This window comes from Phyllobates terribilis, unplaced genomic scaffold (assembly GCF_046119375.1).
Source record: "Phyllobates terribilis strain yellow unplaced genomic scaffold, ASM4611937v1 Scaffold_186__1_contigs__length_3700242, whole genome shotgun sequence".
Lineage (NCBI taxonomy): Eukaryota > Metazoa > Chordata > Amphibia > Anura > Dendrobatidae > Phyllobates > Phyllobates terribilis.
In genome coordinates, this window is record NW_027362946.1 from 3,113,500 (window position 1) to 3,125,490 (window position 11,991).

At 45.0% G+C, this 11,991-nt stretch overlaps 1 pseudogene; it reads right to left on the reverse strand.

The window, feature by feature from the left end:
- The window catches only part of LOC141212811 (uncharacterized), a 31,232-nt pseudogene extending 19,745 nt beyond the window's left edge, over window positions 1-11,487 (reverse strand).
- Window positions 11,488-11,991: the final 504 nt, after the last annotated feature.

Below are 11,991 nucleotides of genomic sequence, written 5' to 3' on the forward strand. Positions count from 1 at the left end.
CCTCAGCTGGAGCTAAGTTGTCGCAGAGTGTGTCTAACTCCTGCCTCTGCAGGGGGAAAGACCCTCGCATTTTTAATCGAGTTGGTGACACCTCTTGTGTGCCAGCGTTTGTTTAAGCTACTTTGGCTGTGGGTGATAATTTGCAGGGAGACAGATGCTGGGCTGTCAGCTCTCCTCTTGTGACAAATGAGGGATAAGGGAGGGGTGAGAGGCAATGAGGGGTCTGGGAGAGAGACTTCTTAATATCTATGACAGGGGTGAAGAAAAGATTTTCAAATTTTCTATGACATTACTATTTTATTTATTTTGCCTGTTATACTCCTTGTCTAGTATAGAATTTATATCTTGTTAGGAGTGCCGTTCACTACAAAGTCTGTTTATAGGCTTCTACATTTTAAGTACGTTGTCATTTGGCTTTGTAGTTTACAGATCTGGGCAGAGTCAGCATCTTCTAATTTACGTATGTGGATCTTCCTGGTTGTAAGTTCTATAGAAAAGGACTTTCAATACCCAAAGTCATTTGAACAAATTTGGGTGGAGGAGAATGCTGTGGTCTAGAGGCAAAATGGTGATCACATGATTGTGACACGGCCAGTCTACACAACCGAAAAAGCAGCCACAGCTTGTAGTCTGAGAAAAATCGGAGACGTCTCAACATTTCGTGGTTACTACTCACCTGGGTTGTAATATGTAGGAATCTCCTCTTTACACAACTCATCACCCATCACATATGTATCTGTAGTATTAATATGGGTCAGATCTTCACCCTGAAACAAATATTGTAAAAGTCACAAACAGATGGAGAAGTCCCATCTATGTTCAGCTCTAATCCTGCCATCTCCACCGTTCTCATCACACAAGTATAAAACACATAATACTGGTGGATAAAACAAGACTGAACACAAGACCTTCACAGCCGTCTACACATCATAGGGGAGATCTCATGACACCTTCTCTCCATCTACCTGATGATCCTGAGGAACATTGGGATCTTCTTGTTTACAGTCCTGTGGAAGAAGAGGACAGTGACATCTGTCTGGTGTTGTCCTCTTACTGGATAGATCTGGAGGAAACACATACAGGGACTGAATTCATTCTTTACATACAGATAATTATAGGCCGTGTGTATTTAGTCCTGTCTATTACCTGGTGATGTGAGGGGCTGGGGAACCTCCATCATGATGTTCTTGTATAGATCTTTGTGTCCTTCTAAATACTCCCACTCCTCCATGGAGAAATAGACAGCAACATCCTGACACCTTATAGGAACCTGACACATACAATGATACCGTTATTCCCCCGATCCCTTCATAGCGTTACTGTATAATATCCCAGCATTCCCAGCAGTGTCACCTCTCCTGTCAGCAGCTCAATCATCTTGTAGGCGAGTTCTGGGATCTTCTGGTCATTGTTGTCCTCATGTATCAGGGGGTGAGGTGGAGGCCCAGTGATTGGGCTCAGGGGTCTTCCCCATCCCTCAGACACAGGGTCCTGACAGCGCTCACTAAAGGTCTTCTTCACTACTGTGTAATCCTGGTTATGGAGAGACACATTAATAAATCTCACTCCAGACATTTCCAGAGTCCTCACCTCTCCAGTTCTGTCCATCTGTTATTCCCATAGATAAGAATGATGTAATGTGACGTCATCAGAATCTCTCACCTCTCCAGTAAGCCGGAAGAGGATCTCTAGGGTGAGGTGTAATATCCTCTCCACCATCTTGTTTCTGTCCATAACTATCTTTGATGGGTAAATCAGGAAAATTCTCTTTTATAGTAGATCTTCACTGAGGGGATCTGATATTGTAGGGACCTGAATGAGAAGATGATGAGCCGATGTAACATCATAAAAATCCTGTGTAATAATACAATTACTGGAGATAATAAGGGAAACATATGAGGAGATATATTATTTTACCGTATCTAGTTTCCTTCTTTACATCTACTAATAAAAACTTTATATTTTAGGCCACAGACAACAAGCAGTTTCTTCCTCGGAGTCTGCAGCTGAATACCTTTCTCATAGACTCATCTTCCTTATTGCTAATTCTCATTTCATTTACCGACACTGGAATCGGCATTAGCAATACTGCAGGAGATATTCATTACACGTGACATGAGAAATAACTACTTCATGAGGAGGACGACATCTTCATCTTCTACTACGGCTCTAGAAACATATTTGGCCAGAGTCAGTCACTGACTACATCTCCACCGGCCGTCTATATGAATGTTTCCCGTCTTCCCCGGGCTGTAATCTTCTGTCATGTTAGTTCTCATGTCTGATTCACACACAGATGTTTGAGGCTTTTATAAAAGCTTTTTTGTCTCCACAAACACTGCGGACATAAATTATTTGATACTGAACTCTCAATATACTGTGTATTATGGGGTTTATTTCTGGCCTTAGGCTTTCCTATATTACAAGAAAACCTCCAGAAAAAAAAGCAAATATTAAATTGTTTCAAAAGAAAATTGGCACCAACAATTCTTGCAAAAAGAAAAAAAACATGCAAAAAAATATAAAACACATTTTGCCATTTTCAACACGGTAAACATTGTTTAAAAAAAAAAAAAAAAATAAAAAAAAAAAAATCGCTCTTTTGGGCACCAGAACATAGTTGTACACTGCAGGGATGGCACAGGTGGGGCTTCAACAAAACCCTGGCAGTTTACCCACTTGCTGCTATCATAAGCAAACATGGCATCTCAGAAGGCTTGACAGAGTCCGGCTCAATGACCCTCCTCTCCCAAGTACTGGATAGTATGGGGCTGTCTAGTTACCACGATACTGAAATGCTTAATAATGGTGTCTGGGCCTGCAATGTACGAAAGTCTATTAGGCCGGGCCAGAGACAGCGTCCAATAGGTTACATTTTAACATCCCCCAAATACATTAGACTAAAGTTGCATGAAAGCACTGATTTTGGAGGGTTTGGTCAACTTTATAATCATATAATGTATTTGGGGGCCTCCTGACAGATGATGTCAGGGCAGAGAAGGATCTGGCATCCTCAATTTCAGAGGCTAATCATTTGTTTTTCCTGTAGATAATCCTCTGCTAGCGGCTTATCTCTGCATGTGTCACAACTGTCTAACAGCCGTGACACCTGCAGGCGCGGCGACATAGAATGAAACGAAGAGCACACCAAAATACTCAACGAGCACCCAAGCGTGCTCGCCGAAAGGGTTAATGAAGCGTAATCGCTCTTCACTATTGGTAACATTTTGGGGTTCATAACATTTTTGATCACTTTCAGTATAAGGCTGGGATCACAATCTTGTGTTCCACATTCAGCACTTACGTCGGGATTTCCATGTAAATACCACAGAAATGTGATTCAGACAAAACCCCCAATGGAACCACCCACGATAATGAGGCAGATGGAGACACTTTGGGCTCCATTTGGCGTCTGCTCCAGTGGTCTCCATCTTTTTAGGCGTTCACAGATCTGTGGTCGCCCACACTTGTGCGCTAAAGAGACGCCTAAGACAACTGTTAAATATATGGTAGTTGTAAAAAAAGTTGGAACAAACAGTGAGACTGGGGACGTTTTGTCCTCTCCCCCCACTGCAACCGTTTGGTGTGGTTACGGCCCATTACTCTACCCTAGTCCCTACGGGAGGAAATATTGTGCTACGGTCGCAGTGACCCAATTATTAAAGGTTCATTTTAGGATATATTTAGAGTAGTGTTGAGCGAGTATACTCGTTGCTCGAGATTTACGAGCATACTCGGGCGAGTACCTCTTATCATCGGAGTGCTCGGAGTGTAAGTTTATCATGTTCACGGAACAGGAAAAACGTACACGCCGAGCACTCCGATGATAAGAGGTACTCGCCCGAGTATGCTCGTAAATCTCGAAGTGAGCCCTCAATAATATGCCTTCAAGAAACAGATGAAACAACACAAACCACCAAATTGTTAACCCCCTCCTGGATAGGATCAGGTTATCACTCAGTGTTCTCTAGATATTCTGGAGGGGTCAGTATCTTGTTTCATCACTCCACTCCCTTTCAATGTACTGATGAAGAGATAGACAAAGAGGGGAGATAAATATGCCTGTTTGGGAAGTTACTTAATACTCTGGTCATTATAACTACGATTCATGTCCCTCCACCGTATACGGGATCGGTTCTCCAAAACGTCCTAATATTTGCTAGTAAATACCCCGGTTGCTCCTTAATGATTGTGGGAGACTTTAATAATACAGTACACTACATGATGGATAGACTCTCGGGGGGTGCATCAAGGGATGGGAAAATCCCATTCGGAAGAGTACTAGAAGAGGCGTCACTGATAGGCATATGGAAGGCAAGACATCCGAAGATAAAATATTATCATGTCACTCAGCCGTGCATGGTTCACTGTCATGTATAGATCTTATAATAAACAATGCCTCTGCTGCAGGGATGATTGGTAAAATTGAATATCTTCCCCGTGGGCTCTTGGATCAATCACCGCTTATGGTGGAACTAATTTTCTCTGGTAATGGCAGTTTGCCCAATCGTTCCTGGAGGTTTAATCCTTTTTGGCTGGGGGTCATACCACCTGACAATAATATCCCTAAATTAATAACAGAATTCTCGAGGTCAACAAGGGCACGGCCTCTGTACTGATGATCTGGGAGGCCCTAAGGGGGCTGTTGATCAAAGAGATTAATGGTGTTAAAGCACTTTCCAGAGCACTGGAGAAGTACCTAATGGTGGAGGTGCAAAGGGCAGAAACTTAGCATGTGCAGAACCCCTACACTCTAACAAATAAAAACTTACAAGACTCTCCAGGTCAACTGAAACAACACTTAGGCTGTGTGCCCACGTAGCGTTTTTCAAGCGTATATGCTGCGGAATTTCCGCAGCGTAAACGCTTGAAAAACGCATGTAGATCCGCACCCCATGGTCCCCAATGGCATTCCGCAATGTCAATGCCCATGCTGCGGATTTTTCCGCAGCGTATATGCTGCAGTCAAAAATCCGCAGCATGTTCATTAATTTTGCGGAAGCGCTGCGGAATCAATGTGCGGATGGTACCCAAGTCTGGAGGAGAGGAGACTCTCATCCAGACCTGGGTACCAAAGAACCTGTAAAAAAAAGAATAAAATAAAGTTTATACTTATCTTCTGATGTTTTCCCTCCGTCGCGCTGTTGTCTGAAGGACCTGCCACGTCATTGAGTCATGTGACCCACCACATGACTCAATGACGTCACCGCAGGTCCTGCACACAACAGCGTGAGCCGCTCAAGACTCCGGACGGGGCAGAGAATGCATCAGAAGGTGAGTATAAAGTTTATTTTTTTATTTTTTACCATTCTGAACAAGTTGTCAAGCACTTTTCCAAGTGATGCTTGGAGAAGTGCTTGATAACCCGCATGCGGAAATGCATGCAAAGACGCCTCACAAACGCTTCTACCTGGCGGGAAAACCGCATGTAATATCCGCATGCGATTTTCCCGCCAGGGAGAAGCGTAAAAAATATGCTTCAGGTCCGCAACGTGGGCACATAGCCTTAGGCTGTGTGCACACGATGCTTTTTTTAAGCTTTCCGCAGCGGCAAAAACGCTGCAGAAACGCTTAAAAAATGCATGGTAGAAGGCCAGCCATGTTCCCCAATGATAATGCGCATGTGCTATGCACATGCAGCTGAAATTTCCGCTGCGGATTATCATTGCGGAAAAAAAAGCAGCACTACCAATTATTTTGCGGAAGCGCTGCGTTTTCACCGCCATTGACTTGCATTGAATCGCTTGGATTCCGCATAACTGCATCTGTGGATGTGGAATCCAAGCGATTCAATGTGTGGATGGTACCCGGGTGTGGGGGACAGGAGACTTTCCTCCGAACCCAGGTACCATAGAACCTGTAAAAAAAAGAATAAAAATATGTATCATATTTACCTTCTGATGGCCCCCGCTGCGCTTGTACTCCCTTGCCGGCAGATCGCGGTGGACTGAAGGACCTGCGCTGATGTCATAGTCATGTGACGGCAGGTCCTTCAGTGTAGTACACCGCGAGCTGCCAGCATGCCAGGACGGAGCGAAGCAATACTCTGGGGGACATCAGAAGGCAAGTATAGATTTTTTTTTTTTTTTTTTTTAAACATTCTTTACGGTCACACTATATAAATCCATGCCGTTTGCATGGATTTATATAGTGTGACCAAGTTGACAAGCACTTTCCAAGTGATGCTAAAATTGCTTGGAAAGCGTTTGTCAACCCGCATGCGAAAATGCAAGTGAAGAACGCTTCACATCCGCATGTCCCTGGCAGGAAAAACGCATGTACAATCCGCATGCGTTTTTTCTGCCAGGGAGATGCAGAAACGCTCAGGAAAAAATCCTGAGCATTTCTGCATCGTGGGCACATAGCCTAAATCACAAAAGCGACTAATAAGAGGTTCTTTATGAAGCAGACACTTTATGAATAGGGGGAGGGAGCAGGGCACATGTTGGCTATGGTTGTTAAGACACAACAAAAATCATCATATATTGGGACTATCAAAGATTCGATGGGAGTAGAGCTCTGTTCTCCCCCGGATATACTTAGGGTGTTTAGAGATTTCTATGCTTCATTGTATACCTCAAAGGTACAACCCACGACGGAAGACCTAGAGGGCTTCCTTTCCCCTCTCTCCCTGCACAGACAAACACAGAATCCCAACTCTTAGACAAACCACTTTCACTTGGGGAATTAGAAGAAGCCTTGGGCTCCTTATCATATAATAAGGCACCAGGAGAGGATGGTATCACGGTAGAGGTTTACAAAAAGTATAGCAAATATATTCTTCCACAATTGATGGAGGTTTACAATGAGGCATTACAGAGTGGGAGACTTCCACAGTCCATGAACGAGGCCATAATTGTAGTGATTTCAATCGCCCTATTTCATTACTTACGGTGGACATTAAGATACTGGCAAAGTTACTAGCCAATAGGCTTAAAGTAATAACGTCCATAATCCACCAAGACCAGGCAGGCTTTATGCCAAACATGTCAACAGCGATTAATATACGTAGACTGTACTTAAACCTTCAGCTTCCCAACAATTCTAGGTCTTTCCCTAATCAAAATAACAGCTACATGGCTATAGCATCTTTGGATGCAGCCAAAGCCTTTGACAGTATAGAGTGGGCCTTTCTGTGGAGTACATTGTCACACATGAGATTTGGGAATACATTTATCTCCTGGATTAAGCTTCTTTATTCTGCCCCCCAAGCCAAAATTCAAGTTAACAGTCATAAATCAGATATGGGGCAAAAGGCAGGGATGCCCACTTTCTCCACTGTTGTTCGCCATTGCTATAGAGCCGTTGGCTGCAGCAATTCGCCTCTCCCCAAGGGTTCAGGGGTTCCCTTATGATGACCATCAAGAAAAAAAATCGCATTACATGCAGACGATATACTTCTTTTTCTAGATAACTGTCCGGAATCATTGAGGGAAGTCATGGCAATTATTAACAACAATGGCTCTTTGTCAGGCCTCTCTATTAATTGGGGTAAATCAGCGCTTATGATGGTGGGAACTAAACTCTCAAATGAAGCAATGGAAGTGGGACATCTTAAAATTGTCCACTCATTTAAGTATCTTGGGATTAAAATAAGCGAGAATATGGAGAAGTATTTATCTCTAAATATTGACCCCCCCCAAAACAAAATTGCAGCTTGGTGTAAGTTGCCCCTGTCGGTGATAGGGAGAACCAATCTAATTAAGATCATCCTCATGCCACAGTTAATGTACCTGCTGCATAATGCATCAATATGGCTTCCTTTACAAGTTTTTTATAAAGTTAATAGAATTTTTAGAGACTTAATATGGAAAAAAAGGTGCCAAGGATAAAACTTGAGACCCTGCAGAGACCAAAGGGGGATGGAGCACTTGCGGTTCCTGACCCACTGGTGTATTATCTTTCCTCACAATTACAGCATTTGAGGGGATGGGAGAGCCGGAACTCCCATCCTCATTGGCTAGAATTACGAGCTAGTTAGAGGAACAATCAGAGGGATTCATAAAATATGGTCTAAAGTTAAAAAGATAATGGGGATAGTGGGATACTCAAAATACTCACCCATATGGAATAATTTTAACTATCCAGAATTCGATAGCCTGGAGTTGTTTGGTCAATGGCAAAGACTGGTACTTTATAAGATCGTACAATTAGTCAAGGATGGTAAGTTTAATTCTTTCCAGGAGTTCCAGAATTAGTTTGGGGTCTCCAGCAAGGGATTTTATAAATACCTGCAGTTGAGGCACGCCTTCATGACAAAAAATGGTCGGGAGCCTATTATTCAAAGTAGAGGAACAGCTTTCTTGGACACAGTGGTGGGGAAGGGGTCAACAAGAGGGGTAATCTCGCTCCATTATAAATGTCTAATGGAACAGGTCCTCAAAGAGCAAGGTAGTAATCTTAAAACTAAAGGGAAAAACCTGGGCCCAATAGAGGAAGACACATGGGAAGATATTGTAAAGTCCATACCACTAGTGTCGACAAGCAAGAGGCAAAAACTTTTGCAATACTATCTGATTCATAGAGTATATAATACCACTTTGCGCTTACACAATTTTGGTTACAAAAACGACTCAAACTGTTATAGGTGTGGTAATCCTGATGCAGACCTAAGTCACGTAATGTGAAACTACCCTAAACTTAGGGGATTCTGGAGAGAGATTCTAGATCTTGTGTCCAATGTGTTTGAATGTGAGATTCCCCATGATCCTATTGTGTGTCTATTAGGATATGTAAGTGGCTTACCAACTGAAGAGGCCCATCAGATAGCTATCCTCCGTCTACTATACCAGGCCAGGAAGCTGATAGCTTTGCACTGGAAAGACAATGAACCTCCAAACATAAAAGAATATATCCCTAAAATCAACAATATACTTAAGCTAGCAAAATTACAAGCGCAATGACTTGGTGTGGATGTATATAAACAGATCTAAACAATGATGCTGCTGAATAATTGATACAGTCGCTACCATACCCTATCCCATACCTAAACAAAGCGGATACTGCCTAGCTGCGGAGGTTAGCACCCACAACAATGGTGCCCCCGCTCTCTCCGAAGCTCTAGTTCATGCTGATATATATCAAAAAATACACTGATAAATTAAATAGGATCAGATATGTCTCCAGGTATATATAAAGGAAAGGGTATGGTACTCATCAGAGAATGGTTCAATAATCTGCCCCAACACGTTTCCCCAACAGATTCATTAGGAGGCTTGATACAGGGATGATAATTCATGATGTTCAGCATAGTGTGCCTAATAGCCAGGTGTCCATGTTTAAATAGCCCACTTCATCCAAAACCCCTCCCAGACTAGGAGACCCATTCCCATTCCTAAAGGTGAATTGTCATAGGATATACAGAATGGAGTCTGTCTACAATAATGTACTGCACCTACGCTACTTCTCATGAGCTAGAGGTCCGATAATGTCCATCCCCTAGTGTGCATGTCCGGAAGTGACGCGCTTTACACTGAAACGCCGGATAAACTGATTGCCGTCGCGCCACTCGTACCTGTGACTGCGCATGACCGTAGTTATGTGTTCCACGCCGCAGAGCATAATGGCCTATATGTGTCCGGACCGTCATTCCTGTCAGTAAAATAACATACGATTAAAGGGTTTCAGTTTACCTGTGTGTTGTATCCTGTCACCTGATTACAGGGACATAATGGGGGCACTACACTGTGTGGGGGCATCATACATACTGCATAAGGGGCATAATGGGGGCATTACACTGTGGGGGCATCATGCACCCTGCATAAGGGGCATAATGGGGGCATCATACATCCTGCATAAGGGGCATAATGGGGACATTACACTGTGTGGGGGCATCATACATCCTGCATAAAGGGCATAATGGGGGCATTACACTGTGTGGGGGCATCATACATCCTGCATAAAGGGCATAATGGGGGCATTACACTGTGTGGGGCATCATACATCCTGCATAAGGGGCATAATGGGGGCATTACACTGTGTGGGGGCATCATACATCCTGCATAAGGGGCATAATGGTGGCATTACACTGTGTGGGGGCATCATACATCCTGTATAAGGGGCATAATGGGGGCATTACACTGTGGGGCATCATACATACTGCATAAGGGGCATAATGGGGGCATTACACTGTGTGGGGCATCATACATCCTGTATAAGGGGCATAATGGGGGCATTACACTGTGTGGGGCATCATACATCCTGCATAAGGGGCATAATAGGGCATTACACTGTGGGGGCATCATACATCCTGCATAAGGGGCATAATGGGGGCATTACACTGTGTGGGGGCATCATACATCCTGCATAAGGGGCATAATGGTGGCATTACACTGTGTGGGGGCATCATACATCCTGTATAAGGGGCATAATGGGGGCATTACACTGTGGGGCATCATACATACTGCATAAGGGGCATAATGGGGGCATTACACTGTGTGGCGCATCATACATCCTGCATAAGGGGCATAATGGGGGCATTACACTGTGTGGGGCATCATACATCCTGCATAAGGGGCATAATGGGGCATTACACTGTGGGGGCATCATACATCCTGCATAAGGGGCATAATGGGGGCATTACACTGTGTGGGGGGCATCATACATCTTGCATAAGGGGCATAATGGGGGCATTACACTGTGTGGGGGGCATCATACATCCTGCATAAGGGGCATAATGGGGGCATTACACTGTGTGGGGGGCATCATACATCCTGCATAAGGGGCATAATGGGGGCATTACACTGTGTGGGGGGCATCATACATCCTGCATAAGGGGCATAATGGGGGCATTACACTGTGTGGGGGGCATCATACATCCTGCATAAGGGGCATAATGGGGGCATTACACTGTGTGGGGGGCATCATACATCCTGCATAAGGGGCATAATGGGGGCATTACACTGTGTGGGGGACATCATACATCCTGCATAAGTGGCATAATGGGGGCATTACACTGTGTGGGGGGCATCATACATCCTGCATAAGGGGCATAATGGGGGCATTACACTGTGTGGGGGGCATCATACATCCTGCATAAGGGGCATAATGGGGGCATTACACTGTGTGGGGGCATCATACATCCTGTATAAGAGGCATAATGGGGGCATTACACTGTGGGGGCATCATACATCCTGCATAAGGGGCATAATGGGGGCATTACACTGTGGGGGCATCATACATCCTGCATAAGAGGCATAATGGGGGCATTACACTGTGGGGCAGTAAAGGGGTCCTGTACTATGAGAACAATACGTTTCCTCCCTTCCTGTCTCCATAGTTGGGTCGTATGTATCTATTACAGGAAACAGAACAAAAACATTATGATTCTTATAAAGGGGCAACACAAGACCCCAAAAGAGTCTCGGTGCTGAAGGGGTTAATGCCCCCTGCGCCCAGTAATGGGGGTCTCCACATACCTCCACCTGCAGAGCCGCCACCACATATATGGCTGCTCTGTGCGCACAGGAGCTGTGATGAGGTCACAGGAGGGGAGGAGTCAGGGGTCACATGATCAGGGGCCTCAGTGGATGCAGGACTCTGCTGTGCTGGTTGTCATGGTGCTGGATGAGCTGAAGTTTATGTGTGGGGTCAGGAGGGGTTTACAGTGTGGATGTAGCAGAGCCGCGTGTACGAGGTGTACGGAGCAGAGCCGCGTGTGTACGAGGTGTACGGAGCAGAGCCGTGTGTGTACGGAGCGGAGCCGCGTGTGTACGAGGTGTACGGAGCAGAGCCGCGTGTGTACGAGGTGTACGGAGCAGAGCCGCGTGTGTACGAGGTGTACGGAGCGGAGCCGCGTGTGTACGAGGTGTACGGAGCAGAGCCGCGTGTGTACGAGGTGTACGGAGCGGAGCCGCGTGTGTACGAGGCGTACGGAGCAGAGCCGTGTGTGTACGAGGCGTACGGAGCAGAGCCGTGTGTGTACGAGGCGTACGGAGCAGAGCCGTGTGTGTACGAGGCGTACGGAGCAGAGCCGCGTGTGTACGAGGTGTA